General features: G+C 38.1%; 2 long non-coding RNA genes across 2 annotated transcripts in view; one reads left to right on the top strand and one right to left on the bottom strand.

The window, feature by feature from the left end:
* LOC116982496 overlaps window positions 1–18,283 on the top strand; it is a 171,291-nt gene that overhangs the window by 134,689 nt on the left and 18,319 nt on the right. The gene's annotated exons all lie outside the window — the stretch shown is intronic.
* LOC116982502 lies at window positions 1,914–7,170 on the bottom strand. The gene is made up of 2 exons (XR_004414477.1): window positions 4,255–7,170; window positions 1,914–2,359 (listed from the first exon to the last, which is right to left on the bottom strand). It is a non-coding gene; the product is annotated as an uncharacterized LOC116982502 (long non-coding RNA).

The following is an 18,283-nucleotide window of genomic DNA, read 5'->3' as shown; positions in this document are numbered from 1 at the left end:
GTCTTTTGATTTTCACCATTTAAGAAACCCTCTGCTGAATTGGAGTTTGAATATAATTCAAAGTTGAACAATGCCAGATATTACCTTTCGATAAGAAAATCCCAAACCTTTTGGGTATATACGCTTAAATATCCCCTTTAAATAATCAATTTTATTTCTAACATTTTGGATTCATACATTTATTATAAACTTAGTTGTTTGAATGTCAAGAAACAATAAGAAACCTTGACTATTTAATTTGATCCGCCATCGTGTTAACAAGCAAAAAGAACAGGATAAATGGATCTTTACTTTTTACTTTTTGTAGGAATACATATTTAATCCCTTATTGATGGTTTTCCTATGTTTAGTGGCACACAATCAGACAACTCTGCTATAGCAAAGTTTTTTTATTCAAGTGATGGTAGTATCACATTATCCCAATGCACTTTGGGCAGCTTGCATGTATGAATTATAAATTATGCGACATATGAGACACAAAGTTGATAATTCAAGGGAATCGGATCAGTGAATATATATATATTATGTCTTCTGCGTGGTTCAAACTATCCACTTGTACATGAGATAAATACATGACAACCTGGGAGACAGCAAACCACAGAAATGCCCTTCCCGGCAATGGGAGATCAGTTCCTTGAAACTCATCCGTATTTTCTGGTGTCATTTGATAACATGGGTTAAAAACAAAACTTCAAAATTAAGAGAAAGGAATATTAAAGAAAGAGCTGTCAAAATATTTGAAAAGTATTATGAAATTTCAAATATTTTGGAAGGAGTTTTAGTATTTTCTAGAGCTGCCATGAAGGATAGGGATGCTTTATCTAAAAATGGACTGCAAAACATTTTGTTCCAAAGAAATGACAAATTCTGAACAGTCTTGCATGTTATCGAAGTAACACATTATATGTAACTGTTTAAAATTAAAGCTGATTGTTAATATCCATCACATTTGAATTCAAATAAGTTTCACATACATTTTGATTAAACATAAGAACGAAAACAAATAATTGGAAATGTCTTTCATAATTCTTCATGGTCTATGTGTCCGTTTAATGTTGGAATTCTATATTAATAAGCAATTGGTTACTGAAGAGCTAATAATATTTTTTAATTCCTGATTCACTTTTAGGAAATTATTCTTTCCGAGGAGTGGCATAATTTAAAATGTATCACAAAGCCTTTAAAACTCAAATTGTTTCACAATGTAAAATTATCATACTACTTTTCAGATTTTTACAATCATAATGAATTAATTTTGTTCAAGTAAGCTTTATTACAAAACAAAATATTTAAGGAAGTATGGCTTTGATAAATAGAATCTACAATTGGACCCTCACAATCATTTAATAATTTTCAATTTTGTTAACTAGTTTGAACTTAATTTCTGACAGTCTAATAAAGTGCAGATGTGTTTTTGTTTGTTGTTAGAATTATCTTTCTCGTAAGATATTTTTGGAAGCCGTTATTACAACATGCAAAAAGCGAAGTAAAAAGATAATTTGAAGAAACAGTAGACAATAAAATGTTAATGTTTTAATGCAGAGTATTTGTATGAACACTGCCATATATTCACTCACATACAGAGAGTTATGTTCACGATCAAAAGATTGTACCTGCTTCCGACTGAAAATGAAATCATTTTGTTTCTCTATAGACTAATAATCTACATTAAATTAAACATTTCCAAACTGGTATTTCAAGAATAAACAATCACGACGGACTAAATAATATTGCTTCTATTTTCATTTCATTATTTACTCTTCAGAACTCGTTATATATATGTGCACCCTTTAAATACAGATTCACAACAAATTCCATGGGAGCTTTTTTGTGTTTAAAATCAAATAAAATATACGATAAAAGGTTCATAATTGTTTTAATTATTTATGTTATTTTATTGCCCATCAAATGGATACAATTGAGGGTTTTTTTTACTAAGAATTAGTTGTAACCTTTTACAATTTTCTGCAGCAGCATACAATAATCATGAGAAGATTAATGTTTCAGACACACCTTAGAAAATTACATCGCACTCCGATAGTAAAAGAAACAGGTTTTTGTGTTTTAGTGGGATATATTAGAACAAGATCATATTCAGTGAAACAATGAAATCACTGAATTTTCCTTTTAAGATATGATATGCTTTTACGGAGTACCCGCATTAAATAGGTACATTTAAAGGTTGTGTTTCAACAGACAAATACTACTTTAACACATATGATTTTGATTACATTTTTTGCTCTATTCTATGTGACAATATATTTAATACATTTAATATTCTTCTCCCATAAATGGTGGAAAATTTGTAATCCACGATGTGCATTTATTTGTTCAGAACCACCTTTTCCTAAGAAGAAGCCTGGAAAAAGAAAAAAGTGCAGCTAGAGGTGTCAATGAAATCAAACCAGGAAATTCTCACTTAGCAGTAACCCTGGTCTCTTCCTATAACATTCAAAGATGCCAGCAAATGATATGCTCTGTCACACTAAAATAAGAAATCTGCTGATTGCTGAAATATTAATTTGTTTGCCATTGTTTCCCCAGCCTCCTTTGTGGCCCATGTGGGATGGCATGTAAATATTTGACTGTTCCAGTAGCTTCCATAGTGCAGCGCAGTGACACTGGATTAATTTGTGTCTCATGCATTATGATAGGGTGCCAAATATTTAACAGCTGGTCTTGAGCCTGATTGAATCAAAATATTGTTTTTACAAGTTGATGAAAGCTTGATTGATATGCTGCTGGTGATTCTTTGATGGATTAAATTGTGTTTACAGATTATAGCACATATACCATCGGCAGAAAATGTGATTCTCAGAGCTAAAAGTGCTGCCATATTTCTTTCCCCCTCTCTCTCTCCCTCTCTCTCTTTCCCTCTCTCCTTCTCTCCCTCTCTCCCTCTCTCCCTCTCTTTCTCCTTCACCCTTTCCCTCTCCCTCTCCCTTTCCCCCTCTCCCCCTCTCCCCCTCTCCCCCTCTCCCTCTCTCCCTCTCCTTCTCTTCCTCTCTCTCCCCCTCTCTCCATCTATATATATATATATATATATATGTGTGTATGTGTGTGTACCTTTCTTTCTTTCATTTTTGGTCGAAATGAGTTTTTTTTATTGAATAATATCATCAGGTTAGCAATATTGATCGAGAGAGGATTAAAATTATCTTGCCATACATATCTCATCCTTTCTAATGTTGTGCTTTTATATAAAGAATTAGAAACGAAAAAAAAATGGATTCAGAAATGAACAAGAATATATGTGCTCTGTCACAAATTTATGGAGAAAGTGATTTTACTTTATGTGCACGGTCAAATTTCAGAGCTTTGGAACTTAAGAAAAATCGTCAAATGTATTTTGGCTTCCACAAGAAATTCAATGATTTCTTAATGCTTGAAAACATTATTTCCATAAAATGAAATTGATATATTTTTTGTGTTGTTTTAAAAGAAATGAGCCTTTTAAAATTCATCTCATATTGTAATTGCTAAATGATTAAAATAATAGGGATACATTCATCATTTACATATACATGCAAAGATGATTATCAATAACTATGATAGGGTTAAGAAAGGGAGAAAACGAAGAAATGAATTTACCTCTTAACTTTTCAGGATTCAGTGCTTTACTTTCATAAATGGCAACGTGAAGTTTCCTAAATTGCTATGTGAAGTTTCATGTAGATTTTCTTGCAGTGTCTGACATGAATCTTTGCAGTCATTCAATGAAGAGCTGTGTTTGCAATTCTTCTCTGTCCCAGAGATTTTATTAGCAGCGGGAGCTAATTTATTTGTGAACAAACCTGAGGTAGATTCTGCGAAAATCATTTGAAGCCCGCTGAGCAAAAAGAAACCACTGAAAAGTTTGTTTAAAGCTAAAGCATACTTTGGTAGTCACAGCATAAATATAACCTAAATAGTAGGTTATTTAGGTTATAATATAAATAATAAAAATATATTTTGCTCCAGGCACTGTAGTAAAATAAATGCCTGTAATGGGTGTCAAGGATGTATGCTGCATTTCCCATAGATAAATTCTGGCTTTTGGATCTTGTCTTCCCGAAAACCGCTTTGCTACATTGCCACCGCTTGCTTTGCAAAATGGCGTCTCAAGTAATGTAGGTTATTGTCTTGTTTGTTGCTTGACAATGAACCTCAGCCTATTTTCCTTTCTGCAATCTAAGTGTGACAGATTAACATTCACTGAGACTCAAGTGAAATATATTTGTTTGTCACAAGGGATATAATATTCAGATATCTCACCGTCATTATCATCCAAATAGAAGTGACTTCGGATTTTCATCCATTTTTCAAAAGTAATTATTTTCTGGGCCCCTGCTTAGCAAAACATGAGAATATTCATAAATGTAATGTTCAGATCTTAAGGTGCTTAATGTTTAAACTTCAGGTGTACTGCATTCTGATGCTACAATTGGAAAAGTTCAGGAATAAATAATTCAATCTATCTAATGAAAAAGGGATTCACATCAATATAGAAAATGCAATCTTAACTCTCATCTTTTTTAACCAGGAATTTCTGATATTTTGCACCTCTGTTTTGGTGAGAAGCTGCACATTGCCTTTAGAAAAAAAAGATTTTACATTATTTTTGGTGATCAATGGATTCTAAGAAATAAGATTAGCTCATTCCCCACAAAATATTATTTTATATTTTGCCAAGCAATCATTATAATATCGAGTTATGGAATAATTACTCCCTTCCACAATGTTTTTTTAAACTTGTTCCTCTTTTTAAAAGCTGCAGTTGATGGATCTGAGTGCAATATTTTAATCTAAAGTACAAAGAAATTCACATTTGGATTTCACTTTGTTTGTTTACCAGCTCATAGCCATCACATATATCTGAAACAATTATAAGGCTATTAATTAACATTGTTGAAAAAAAAAACTGTTTGATATTTGCTTGCAATAATTTGCTTTCTCTTTATTGGTCATAATATTATTTGTTTCATAATAGAAATTGTAAATTTAATAAATAGAGGAAATGTTAAACCAAGTTAATTGAAGAAAAAAGGCAGCTAAGCACTCTAAGTGACCAATCAAATGGAAAAAAAAACACCACCCATCATTGCAAGGCAATTTTACTTGCCCGATTTGAACTCACTGTAGGACCTTTAATCCTTTCCAAAGAGGTAAAATTTGCCTGTTTAAAAGGAATACAATGGTCTAAAAGATTCTTCTATATTTTTGATAGTTAATCAAAAATCATAGTAAGTGATGCATAATGCATGCTGGTTTGTGCCAATATGTTGTAATAAAGTATTTTTTCAAATGCATCGTAATACTGAAGAAGATGAGTTTAAATTATACATGAACTGTGGGTAGGTTGAATTCATTCAGTGCAGACTGTAGGTGAATCTCACAGTGACCTTGATAGACTGGGGTAGTATAGAATAACGCTTGTAAAATGACTGGAAATTCTACCATTTCAAATGATTGCTGAGGCCAGAGTAGCTGATTTCAGCATTATTCCCGGAAAATGATACTGAACAAATGTTTAAAAGTACCAGTGGGACAATTGGAGCATCAAGTTTAGACTTTCCTAAGTATTAATTGTGCAGTATTGGTGTGGAATACATTATATGTTAAGCACAAATTAATTGGAAATATTTAGTAATACTCTTTGCTGGTAGTAGTGGGAAGCAGAAGCAATTTATTTTGTACCAAGACACTCAAGAAGGATGTACGATATTTACAAATAATGATTACAATGAAGTCGGACTTCAGATTAAATTACAAGTTATAATGGAATTTTAAAATTAAGATTGGAATGAAGCCTAGAGACACGGAAAAGATTCAGGATGATTTTGATTGAAAGAAGGATGGATGACGATTTGCAGTGCCCTGTGAACTGGTTGCATTCCTCAGATTAATAATTGACTCACGGCATGTGTTCAATTCAACAGACTATTTACCATTTTGACAAAATAGTGGAAATCACTAATACACAGGGAAAACCTAGACCTTTTTTTAGCATAAATAATCCTAACCTGGACAAGAATTCTGTAGAGCAATGCGTACCAGCAAAAGAGTCATGTTTAAAAAGATTGTTTCAACACTAGTGAATGTATAAAATATACCACATTTATACCTGACTTGGTTCATGATATATATTTTGACTTATTTGTTGCAGTGGTGAATGCAGATGACATCAATGGAAATAATGAACTTAAAGAGACGTCTGGGTTAAGTTACACCAAGATATTAACGTACATTTAAATGCTGTTTATACAGATAGTAATTCAGCTCCTTCTATTTGGAACTACCAAACAGCCCTGAATGTGAGTTTAAACAATCTGCTTTAAAGTATCACAGAAACAGCGGTCTTGAAATTCATAAGCCGATAAAAAAAGTGTTTAAAATGGTGATGTGCGTGATTTTTCCATGTCCGACCTATGCAATGTTGTGCTCTTTGGTGTCACTGCTTGCAATGTCTCCTCCATTAATGTGGGTTCAGGAATTGCCTGCAGTCACTGAAAAATCACCAGTGTTAACTGATGTTATGCCCAGACCCCTTAAAGAGGAAGTGAGCACTGAATTCACCCACTGCTGGACATTATAATGCAGCAAAGAGGGAGCAGGCAGTAGCACAGTTAAGGCAGCAGGCACATAACTAACCGGTGCAGAATTTAGTCAGTTGGTGGGCCTCAGAAATGATCAGGGATAGACATAAGGTTCTCAGGGGAGATGGACATTACGGCAGGAAAATTGCAGGCACAGTGTGCTGTCTTATAGTGAACAGATCATCAATGTGTGGACGTGCAACTGAATCTCTGAGCTACAGAGGTAATGGCTCTCTGTCACCACTGCTGCAGAAAAATGCTGACGTCCTGGTACACTCAGAGAGTTACAGAGGGCGATGAGGCTTCTAAAACATTAGAGAATACACACCTCCTAAACAGAACCACCCCCTGCATCATTCCTTCCTGGCAAGTTGTCCTTGTCTTTGGCTTCTTACATCCTGCCCTCAACACAGCAGGACAATAAATGAGGCTCCCATGACAATTAGTTACTCGAAGCCTCAGTCTTTGCCCAATCTCACCGCACCATTTGTAGCTGCCTGGGTATAAAATTAAAACTGGAGTCAACGCTGACCCAGTCTAAGCCAATCTGAACCCAACCCAAGTAGGATGATTTATAATTTAATGCGATGCCCCATCCTGCCATTTATCAAGAACAGAAGAGCTGTGCAGGAATGCTAATCAGAATCACCCTGACCTGTATAAGGTGCAGTGGTGGGAGTGTATATTCAACCCATCCATTGTCAGGTCTGTCTGGGCTCAGTTCAGGTGAAAGCTTGAGTCTTCTGCTCTATGGAATAAATCAGCTCTATTTCAAAAACTCCCCAACAAACCCCCAACTAACTTCACAATGGAACAGCTTCTCATCATTGCGTGAGGATTGATGTCACCTGTACCCACTCTATATGCTCAATGTTTGCTGATACTTACTGTTCGGGAGCAGTTCATGCACATTGACTGGATCCAACATCTATTTTGCACTCACCATTGATTAAGTAATGCTTAAAACCCATCAAGCTATGTGTAGGGCCTTTCAGACCAATTTGATTTCTGTTCTGGAATTATTGAATTAACACTCAGAAATTGCATGTTTTAAAGCTTACATTTTCCTGGATTCCATTGGAGAATCCTTCTTTATGGAGAAACGGCAGCATTTCTATTCAAATAACAAATATTTGTAAGTGGCAAATTGAAAAGATAGATATTAAAGTTGATAATTAGTTGCAACGGTTTGGCTCCTAGCTCAAGGACAGAAGGTATTTTTGAACATTTGAGCACAGGATGGAAGTTCTTTGGAAACTATTTCTTCCAAGAAATTACAGAATCTTCTGGTAGGATTAATGGTGAAAAATATGATGCCCATGTTTAATTTCATTGTAATACAACCGGGTATTGAAGCGATGATTTGAAAACCAGACGTATTCAAAAACTGTTCTTTTATAGACAAATTTTTAAATTTTATCCAAACTATTTTCTTAAGCTATGAAAATTAAATAGCAGTATAAATTATACAGCTAAAGGAAATTAAAGTCAAATCAGGATATCCAACAAATCCTGTACTATTATTTTCAGTTAAAGATTTAGCTGTATCTCTCTGTGTTCTTGGATTGATTTTCCAAATTTAGTTCTAATCACTTAATGTGCTTATAGATAAATAATATATATAAATTCCATGTGTCATATTTAACTTCAGTGGTATGTTCTATGTAAAATATTGAACTCAGGAAATCACAGACTGGTTGTAGTGCAGAAAGATGCCATTCAGCCTATCAACTCTGTACTAGCTCAGCATAAGATAAATCCATCTACGTTCATGCTTCCTCCCTCTTCAACAACCCTGCAAATTCTCCACTCTTAGATGCTTATCCAGCTATTGTTTGAACACTACAACTGAATCTTCTTCCACTAGGACTTCCTGGAAGTGCATTCCTGGACTTATCAATTGAGAATGTAAAGTAAATCCTTATGTCATTATTGGTTTCATGGTATGTTCCCTGCTTCTTGATCCATCTGCCATTGGGAACAGAAACTGTCTATCCACTCTGTATACACCCTTCTCATGTTTAAATATGTGCTTGTGTACATCTGTGTTCCAAATGAAACAAACTCAGTTTCCCCAGCCAACCCATGTATTTCATCATAAAAAATCATTGGTGAATTTCTTCTGCAGCCTTTCCAGAACCGTCACACTTTCCCTTAAGAATGGAGCACAGAAATAGATGCAATATTTGTTGCCACCAAACCAATTCATTATGATTCCCTGTCACTTGTACTTTGTGCCTCTTTTCATAAAACCCACTATCCTGACGTTCTTTTACACAATCTTCTGGTGGGACTAACTTCTTCAACTCGTTTAAAAAATAAAACCCACCCTATTCTTATATCTTTTATTTTTGAATTGTGCCCTCTAGTTTATATCACCTCCTCTCATTCTTCCGACTGAAATGTAACATTTAAAAGTTAATGATTAAAAATGTTATCAGCCTATCGATTTCACCAACGTGAATATATCTCCTTGAAGTCCATTACTTTCCGATGCTCTGTTCATGACGCCTCGCAAGTTTTGTCACATCTATAATTAAACTGGAGAGAGAAATGGCAGAGAATGAATCTGAAGCACAGGCATAAAATCTTTTATTAGAAGAGATCGCAGCATAGGGAAGTGTCCTTTATTTTCTCCGGTTTCCTTTTTGCAGTGAAATATTGCTGACGCTGTCAAGGATTGAAAGGGTTACTAACCTGGTTCGCCAGTGAGGGCTACCACTCAAAGAAGAATCTGAGTGACAGAGTCATACTGCATGAGTGGGTTGAATTGCTCTTGGTAGGAGCGATTATCGGCTTGGCATTCCTTCAGCATCCACCTTTGTGTTAAACATCCCCGTCACGTTGTGCATTTGACTCAATTGTCCTTTTAAACCACGAAACTTCTCCTCCCACATTGTAATTAGGGGAAAAAAAGGCTCTGCGAACTAAATATCAAGCAAACTGTGCAGATCGAGACAAAATGTAAGGGTCTGTAGGCATGGTGGCTATGGTGGTGAGGGAAGAGGGAGAATTGGATAAGAGCAATGTCAACAAACAGCAGATATACCGTAGATTCAAAATCTCATCTCTCAATTCACTGAACAACACCAAATGTGTAACTACTGGAAAGAAAGGAGCAAAATGTATCTCCCTTCGTTGGGAAACTTTGTGCTATTTCAACACAAGGAGGAGTCTACTTGAAACAAGAGAAAAAAAATGGACTTGTATTTTTCCCTCAAAGACACGAGACTGAATAAAAGCTCTCACTCCCACTCCAAGCAGAAAAGAGGCTTTTGGGGAACGATTGAGAAAAGGAAGTATTCGAACATGATTCTCTGTTCAGGAAGGTTGGTTTGACTGAAAAGAAAGCAGGTTATGGCCTCTTTTAGCTTTTTCCACTGGCCCCATATCTGGAGTTTGCTAACACCATCTTCAGTCTGCTTACTAATCCCATTCTGAGACCTCATCTTTTATTCCCTTTTTATACTGAACTGGCAAATGTACAGTAACTCGAACAGCAGAATAAAGACACCAGAGAATAGAGGAAATATTCATTGAGTTAATCCTTTTGATAGATGACATTTCATTAGTGTTACCATAGAATATAGTTGCAGCACAAGAACAGTCCCTTCAGCCCACAATGTCTGTGCCGCCCATAGTGCTGAACGTAAGCCCAACTCTTATCTGCCTGCACATAATCCACATCCTTCTATTCCCTGCATATCCATCTTCTTAGGCCTCCTTCGGTCATGGCTGACAATGGGTGGCTCCAGGGTTGGAGGATGCAGTGCGTGACTTTGTTTAACGTGGGGAGACTGGTGCACAGACAGCCACAACATGATCCTTGACAGACCTGGGTCAGGATCCAGTGGCATGGAGCCCAAGATGACCGGAGACCCTTTTCTGTTGCAGCCTTCATCTGCCTTCCCAGCCGTTGTGACGCTCCACTAAGGTCAGCCATTGTCCTCTGCCTGTTCCACTGTTGAGGTCTTGGTTGGATTGCTCTTTGTCAGAGTCCTCCCCCTCGCCCTTACCGCCATGGGTGTTCGTACTGCATTTCGTTGTTACTGCATTTCGTTGTCTCTGTACTGTACACTGCCAATGACAATTAAAGTTGAATCTGAATCTGAATCTGAATCATGGGTTGCCCTACCAGGAGCATAGCTCCAGACGGCTTAGCTCTCAGGATCTCAGGACCACACAAGCTTCTCCACCACGACAAGGTGACAATCCATGGAGAAGTGCTGTATACCTATATACAGTACCTATCCAATTGTCTCTTAAATTCCACTATCATATCTATCTACACCTCCAACCCTGGCAGTTCCAGGCACTCGCCACCCTCTGTGTAAAGCACGTGTTGAGATGTCATTGTTCTAACGAAAAGTTACTCGACTTACCTCTGCATTTGCTGTCTGATCTGCAAGAACACCCAGCATTTAGTGTTTTGTTCATGATTTCCAGCACCCTTAATGCTTTACACAAAACGCTGGAGTAACACAGCAGGACAGGTAGTATGTGTATGTGACGAATAAACTTGACTTGACTTGACTTGACGATCTCTGGAGAGAAGGAACGAATTACGTTTTGGGTCGAGACCCTTCTCTCCAGAGATGCTGCCTGTCCCGCTGAGTTACTCCAGCATTTTGTGTCTATCTTCGGTGTAAACCAGCATCTGCTGTTCCTTCCTACACAATGGTTTGTTTGTACAACCAATAATCGTGGGGTCCACTAGGAGAAGTACAGAAATGTTTGAAGACATTTGTTACTTCACAATTTGAAAGTGTTGTGTAAAAACAAGATGTGATTAGCACTGTTTTTCTAATGACCAAATCTGAAAATAAACATTTGGTAAGACTGGTACAATATTATCCCACCATATCATTGTGGATATTGTTAGGGGTGGCACGTGCCACAAGTTGCTACCTTACAGCGCCAGAGACCCAGGTTTGAGTGACTATGTCTGCTGCCTGTATAGAATTTTTATGTTCTCCCTAGGACAGCTCCGGTTTCCTCCCACACTCCAAAAACATCCAGGTTTGTAGGTTAATTGGCTCCGGTAAAGAAATGTAAATGGTCCTTAGTGTGTAGCATAGTACTCATGTACAGGGTGATTGATGCTTGACCTGGACTCGGTGGGCCGAAGGGCCTCTTTCCGTGCTGTATCTCATAAGTCTACAGCCTAAGGTAAATATTAAAACTGGATTAAAGATTAAGCAGCAATATGTGGAGTGTGAGTGTCTCTGTCCAGTGACAAACCTGAGTAGAAAATAGACCTTTTATGACTTACCAACCTCCTTGCCAGTGAGGTTCTTTTACAACATATACAAGAGACTGTCAACAACTCCTTAAACATATGATTTAAGAACTCAGTTTAATTCTCTGTCGTATGTCTGAGCTCCAATATTCTGCCTCACAGGGCTCCCTATCATGTGGGTCATAAAAGGGAGGAAAATTAGGGCCGAGTTGTCATGCCAACATAGTTGTCTGAACAGCATGAGTAGAATTATAGACCAAATTACTTATTTAGCTTCTGCGCAAGGTTTATGTGTGGTGGCGTACGTCTGAGACTAGGGAAATTAGAGGATATAATATTTAACTGTGCTGCCATGGTGGCAATGTAGAGAGTTCCATTGTTCTGGTTTCAAAGGGACTATAATGGGTTAGATTATTTGCAAGGTTCCCAATCATCATGGAACATAATCAAGGAGATAAATGCAATCTCCTGCCTCTAATCCTATGATCTGACCCCAAATGCCTGTTCCTGCACCAATTGGAAAGCTTATTGACTCCAATAGGATAATTTTTGATTTATTTCTATAACTAACCACCCAGTGTTTAAAAATGCAAAGGTCGCAATGAGCTGGGTTGGAAGATCAGGACTACACCCTTAGCGTATGAGAGTAGCCGGTAGTTTAATAACAGTGGGCAAACTGCTGTTCCTGAATCTGGTCGGAAGTGCTTTTGAGCTTTTGTACCTGGGTGAGGGGAGAAGAGGGCATGACTGTGGTGTAAAAAGTCCTTGATTATATTAGTTGCTTTCCCAAGGCAATGTGCAGTGTGGATGAGATTGATGCAAGGGAGGCTGGTTTGTGTAATAGACTGGAGTACATCTACAGTTCTCTGTAGACTAGTCTTGGGCAGAGATGTTGCCAAACCAACTATCGATGCTTCCCAAGAGCAGGCTATCTACGAAGCATCTGTAGAAATTGGTAAGAGTGACTGATGCTGACTTCAACATCGCGGAATCCTGGGATCTTTTGCCGAGGGTCGCCCGTGTTGAATCTCTGCCCAGCTCGGCCTGTGGCCTTCGGGTGCCGTGGTCTCCAGTAAGAAGTGACTGATTCGGAAACTCCAAGCCGCTGAGTGTGTTCTTCCGTTCCGACGCCGGAGCTCCGAACGCCCGGCGAGAGGCCCTGAACATCGGGCCGCCTGTAGCGCCGACAGTAGAGGGCTCAAAGGCCCCGACCATGGGTAAGCAAGAGGAAGATGACTGAACTTTATTGCCTTCCCCTCACAGTGGAAATCGTTGACTCTGCTGTGTGGGGATGTTTATGTTCAATTCTATCGTGTATTGTGTTCTTTACTTATTTGTGGCTGTATGGCAACTCAAATCTCACTCTTATCAATTGGTACATGTGGCAATAAATGTAACTTGAACCTGAACTTGAACACATGTAGCACCGGAGACCCGGTTTCAATCCCGACCACGGGTGCTGTCTATACGGAGTTTTACGTTCTCCCCGTAACCATGTGGGTTTTCTCCGAGATCTTCGGTTCCCTCCCACACTCCAAAGACGTACAGGTATGGAGAGTATTTGGCTTGGCGTATGTATAAATTGTCCCTAGTGTGTGTAGGATACAACAACAATACAATACAATACCTTTTATTGTCATTTGAACCTCACATGAGGTTCAAACTAAATTTGGTTTCTGCAGCCATACAAAAAAAGAACCAAGACACACACCAACACAATTCAATTCACATAAACATCCATCACAGTGAGTCCTCCTCACTGTGATGGAAGGCAAAACTTAAACATATCTCTCCCCTGCACTCCCCTCTCCCCCCCATGTCAGAGTCAAAGCCCCCGGCGGGCGATGTTAAATGTCCCGCAGCCATTAAAGCCACGCCGGGCAATGCAAGGCCACGCACCGGGTCTTGGTGTTGGAGCCCCGGCGGGCTCTTGGTGTTGGAGCCCCGGCGGGCGCTCACAAAGTCCCGCGGCCATTCCAAGCCGCGCGGGGCGGTGATGTAGGCCCCGCTCCAGGTAATCTTCAACCCCGCAACTCGGGCGGGAGAAGTCGCCGTTGCGGAAGCCCCGAAAAGCGGTCTCCCACCAGGGACCCGCGGGCTCCCGGCATCACTGTCGGGATAGTGCTGATGTGTGCTGGGGTCGCTGGTCGGCGCGGACTCGGTGGGCCAAAGGGCCTGCTTCAGCACTGTATCTCTAAACTAAACTAAACATGCCAAACTTCCTTAGACTACTGAGGAAGTAGAGGTGGCTTCAACGTGGTTAGTTCAGAATTAATTGTTGGTTTACATTTAGGAACTTGAAGCTCTTGACCCTTCTCCACTTTAGTACCATGCGCTGACCTGGTGAAATACACCACCTCGTTTACTGAAGTCAATAACTAATTCCTTCATCGTCTAAGTCAACTGGCTTAGTTGATCAACTCCATTTAAAAGTCCATACTGAAGGAATAATATCCTCAGGAAGGTTATATTTAAATAGTAAACAAATTATAATTGCTTTAGTTGTGCAGCATCCTTATGGAACAATGAACACTTTTGTAAATTGTCATTGACATTAATTTAACAATTCCAAAGCACTGCAGCACTAACAATCTGGAAAGAGAGAATTTCCTCCCTTTTTTTACGGGAATGTAGGCTCCTCGACTATTCGTTTATAAAAGTATGGTTTGTCACATTTGAAATTATGGTGTTTTTAAACATTTTTTACAGATGCAGAATAAAAATTAAATGGTAGGACCATGTATTTAAGTAACTTTAAAGTAGAGTAGAAAGTATAAATTAAAACTCATACTTCTGTTCCTTTATATTTTTTACTAATTATTTCATAAAACAACAGTGTTACAAGGGAGAAAGATGTGAATGAAGGTTATTACAGCAGGCCTTTCAAAATTATGTTGCCCCAGTGGCACAGCTGGTAGACTGCTGCTGCACAGAGCCAGAGACCTGGTTTTGATCCTGACCTCGGCTGCTGTCTGTGTGGTCTGTACATTCTCCCTGCGACTGTGTGGGTTTCCTCTGGGTGCTCCAATTTCCTCCAATTTCCTCCCATATCCCAAAGGCGTGCGGGCTTGTAGGTTAATTGGCCTCTGTAAATTGTCCCCAGTATACAGGGAGTGGATGCGAGCGTTGGATAACTTAGAGCTAGCTAGTGTGAATGGGTGATCGATGGTCGACGTGTGCTCAGTGGGCCAAAGGACCTGTTTCCATGCTGTATCACTAAACTAAACCAAACCAAACTAAACTAAACTAAACTAAGCATTCAAGAAGGGAGCTGAAAATATAGCAAAGATACAAACGGTGGCTTTTACCGATTGCTTTAATATATGAAATTGATAACCAACGTTCATAGATGTCTGATGTTTCACATCTAATACAGTGATTTGTAGGATAAAGGTACGGCTATTTTACTAAGTTTATGGAACTGGTTTCCATATCCAATGGGATCCAACAGTTATGCACTCAGTGGCATACCAACGTGTCAACCTAATAGGCCAGGATAAAAATGTGATTTTTAATTGATAAGTCATACATTTTACATAAAACAATCTTTCAACTAGGAAGGAATGAGCTACATTTTTGCTCGGAACGCTCATATTCTGCTAATGCCACTGGCACCATTTGGGGAATAAAGAATTTTCCTAATATTTAATGATCACAGATTAAAGTCTTGATTAAAATCATGTGTAAAGATAACATGGCGAGAAGCCTATTTTCTTGCGAGTATTTAGATGACAAAGGTTAACATAACATGTTCGCATAAAGCAATTTGTAATTTATTGAGCTTTAAATTAAGAAAAAACTATCTGGCAGAATCAGATGTCTATTGCACAAGTAATAAATATGGGAACAAAGGATTAATGTGAGAAATCTATGTCGTTTTTCGCATTTTTCATTGCTTTACAAACTCAATGAATAATACATGCACCTTAGTGAATGTTTGATCAATTGTAAAATAATTGAACATAATATACGAGATCTCATTTTCCAGCTTGACAACTTTTTGGATAATCTTGAATATTTACTTTGAGTCTAAAAGTTTGCTCAGTTTTTTGACTATGTGCTCCCCCCTATGAAGTAGTTTGTTCACTTTCGTGTCATAGCTGGAGGTTTAAAAAAAACCAACCCAATGCAAAATATATTTGTGTTATCCCATCCTAAAACTCAAGTATTTTGGTTCTGCTCTGTACAGCAACACGTTTGAAAGGATAGATGTTTCCAGTCTAACATGACAGAGCTTTGAGAGTTTCCAAAAACAGCAGAGTTGAATGAAAACCCAAAGGGCCAGTATTTAATGATCAGACTAATGACCTGTCCACATAAAAAAAAAAGGTTCATTGTTACAGACACATTCCGAGCCCAATCTGTTGGCTGCAAGCAGTGGAAGAGATGGGACTGCAGTAGAGTATGGTAGGGAAAGAAACAAAAAAGTCTGAAAATTGTCTGTTTGCAAAATTGTTTTTGTTGTCTGATGTTTTGCTTCCTGACGTTCACAACAAATATATGTTCAATTAGTTTTAATTTGGAAATTGCTCGTCAAAAGGTGTATTTTGTTCCTCTCTGATGAATGAATTGTAACTGTTATTGATTTCCCAAATGTAATAAGATACTACATTTGAGGTTTCTGGGATTTGGGATCAGAGATTCATACAGTAGAAAGGGTCAGAAAACACCAATTAATCTTAACCTTGGAACTGGTCATCAATATGAAGATAATATATTTAAATTTGTTCTTTCTGTGTAAAATAACATGCTGAAATTCTTATTCCATCAAGTAATTAAAAGCAGCAATATTAAAATTAATGACTACAAATTTTGAAAAACAAACATATTCACAACATTTTTAGCAACAAGGTGAACTAAAATTCAATATTCTTAGGCTTAGTTTTTAGTTTTAGACATACAATGCGTAAACAGGCCCTTTGACCCACCGAGTCCATGCCAACCAGCGATCCCTGCACGCACACTAGGGAACATTTAAATTTATACCATGCCAAATAACCTACAAACATGTACGTCTTTGGAGCGTGGGAGGAAACCGAAGATTTCAAAGAAAACCCACACATGTCACGGGGAGAACGTACAAACTCCGTACAGACAAGAACCCGTAGTCAGGATCGAACCCGGGTCTCCTGCGCTGTAAGTGCTGTAAGGCAGCTACTATACCACTGCGCCACCATACCGCTCATGTGCCTGGGCTGTGCCTCTGTTTGATGTTTTTGTTCAATTACATTTTTATAGGATTGGATATTATTTCAAAGTGCTCTGCTTATAAATCATAAAGAGCTAGTTAACACTGAAAACCCAAGTAAATGATGTTAGAAATTAATTAGCATCCTTTAACTTTTCACCACTCTCTATGCTGCTGAGCAGTGTTGAGAATGAATAGACAAGTCAATTGCTATTGAGGTGGAATTCAGTGTAATGATTTATAATATGTTGTTACCAGGTTTACTTCATAAAATTAACCTGTTTAAGAAGAGATTAACTGTTGTATTTACAAACCTATCAATTCAAAACAATACTGATTCCCCCCAAGGAAAACAATCCAAAATACAACCACCGTCGTCCTTTGAAAATTCCGGTTATACCACTTACACAATAGACAATTAAAAACACTAATAAGACTCATTAGACACTTGTAATCTGCTCTGCTTTTGCTCAGTTTCATATTTTTGGTTATTTTAATTAAAGACATTAATGGTGGTATTACAATGCCGAAGAGATCATTGTCATGAATAAGTTTCCAATTAAAATTAAAATGAAAACTGCCGACGCTGGATAGAAGAAAACAATATTATGGAAATACACAGCAAGTCAGGCTGCCTCTGTGGGAGAAGAAACACACCCAAAGGAAAAAGGAACACACCTGATGTTGGTAACCTTTCATCAGAACTAAAAAAAGAGACAAAGAAGATTGTAAAACAGCAGGGAGCATGAGGGCGGGAGATCTCACTGATAGGCTCAAGCCAGATGACCAGGGGTATAAACTATAAACAAGAATATCTGATCAATGAGTGAATGGGAGAAATGGGAGAAATTACCACCAAGGCACAATTACCAAAGGTGGGGTTCTGAAAAATGACGAGCTCCCACGCTCCAAACACATGTTGTAAAGGGTGGGGGGTGGAAACTGCCAGGGACTAGTTTTAATGGAATTCGCATGACACCTGGCGACAACCTACGACAACACCTAAGTCAACCTACGACAGCAAAATTTGTTGCCACTGTCGCCGAAGAAATTTCAACATGTTGAAAATTTAGCGGCAGTCGCCTGTAGTTGCCCATAAACTCATATAAGTGGGACAGACCCATCAGTCTATTCTTACCCTCTGCCTTCACCATCTTAAATGACTGTTATAAAAATAAACAAAATGCATTTTTAAAGGAAAATGACGTGACTGTACCCACATAACAAAATGCATTTGATGAACAATACTTAGTATCGCACATATTGTAAATCCACAGGTTT

This window comes from Amblyraja radiata, chromosome 17 (genome assembly GCF_010909765.2).
Source record: "Amblyraja radiata isolate CabotCenter1 chromosome 17, sAmbRad1.1.pri, whole genome shotgun sequence".
Lineage (NCBI taxonomy): Eukaryota > Metazoa > Chordata > Chondrichthyes > Rajiformes > Rajidae > Amblyraja > Amblyraja radiata.
This window is presented reverse-complemented; position numbering and strand designations above follow the sequence as displayed.